At 56.1% G+C, this 1270-nt stretch overlaps 1 long non-coding RNA gene across 1 annotated transcript; it reads left to right on the top strand.

Moving 5' to 3' along the window:
• Positions 1-690: 690 nt before the first annotated feature.
• LOC108446384 lies at positions 691-1209 on the top strand. The gene is made up of 2 exons (XR_001861557.1): positions 691-920; positions 1060-1209. It is a non-coding gene; the product is annotated as an uncharacterized LOC108446384 (long non-coding RNA).
• Positions 1210-1270: the final 61 nt, after the last annotated feature.

Below are 1270 nucleotides of genomic sequence, written 5' to 3'. Positions count from 1 at the left end.
ACAGTTCCTGCTCGGGAAGTGAACGTGGAAGCGGCTAGCACAAGAAGAAGCTAGCAAACACCAAGGTGACACACAAGACCCACTGCATGTGCTCCAAGCCGATATGCTAACTGGGAGTGGGACTTATGGAGCCACGGTGACACAGCTGACCATGCCTGTAGTCATTCATCAGTTGTCACAGACTCTTGCCCACAAAGCCTTGTTGTCAGTATCTGAAAAGAAGAAGTCTCCCCCGTATGCAGCAGTCCGACAGGGGCTGTCAGAGCCATATGGTCAGTTCATTGACCGTTTGTCAGCAGCCTTAAAGGATGCAACTGAGCTCTCTGAAGAGCTCCAAGAGCAAATGTTCTGAACACTTGCCTTTGAAAATGCTAATAGGCAAACTAAGACAATTCTTGTTATGCTGCCCCAGGGAGCAGTAGATGAGATGCTCGTGCATGCTACCCGTGCAGAGCAGTCTTCTCAGACAGCTGCTCTTACCGCAACGCTGCAGAATGTCCTGCAACAACAGGGACAAGTCATCGCTGCAGCACTGACAGGAGGGGCGCCCAGCAAGTGGTGCCGTGCTACGCATACAGGACCCCGAAGTGAGAAGGTGCAGTCAGCATCAGCTCCTGAAGAAAGTGACGCCGCTATTACAACAGCTGGAACTCTGGGGCCCCCGTCCCGAGAAGCCTTGGGAGAGGCTGGAGCTGTGGCTGGGGGGGGGGGGGGGGGGCTGGGCCGGCCAGCGCAACACAAACAAGCCCCCATAGCAGGAGCAGAGGTGGCACTCCAGGAGCTGTGCACGGGCTGCTTTGTTTTGCAGGAAAGGACGGGCTTGGGCTGCTCCACTGCCCTTGTTTGCTTTGGGCTCGCCGTGCCTGTTGGGGGGCAGTGCAGGGGGGAAGGGAGAAAGCGTGGGCTTCCCTCACCCGTGGGTGGGTTTTTCCCCAGCATGTAGGGAAGGTTGGGCCTTCCTCAGGCCCCCGACAGAGAGAAGATTTTTTACCTTTTTCCTTGTTTCTCCTTTTTGTCTGTAATGCCTTTTCTTTAATTTGTTGTTTGTTTTTCTTCAAGGAAGCATTGTAGGTGCTGTCCAGCCTGGATCGGGAAGTGCTTGGGACCAGCTGCGGCGTGGATGGCACGTGGCCTTGGAGAAGGCCGAGGACATGGCTTGGGAGCAGCTTTTCTTCCGGCGGCGGGTGGCGTGCGGTGGGTCCCCGTCTTCTTGGCACGGGTGGGATAAAGGCTTTTGGGAGATGGCAGCGAGCACAGGAGCATCCCGCTC

Source organism: Corvus brachyrhynchos, unplaced genomic scaffold, assembly GCF_000691975.1.
Source record: "Corvus brachyrhynchos isolate BGI_N302 unplaced genomic scaffold, ASM69197v1 scaffold415, whole genome shotgun sequence".
Lineage (NCBI taxonomy): Eukaryota > Metazoa > Chordata > Aves > Passeriformes > Corvidae > Corvus > Corvus brachyrhynchos.
The sequence above is the reverse complement of the archived record's forward strand: the minus strand, read 5'-3'. Positions and strand labels throughout refer to the sequence as shown.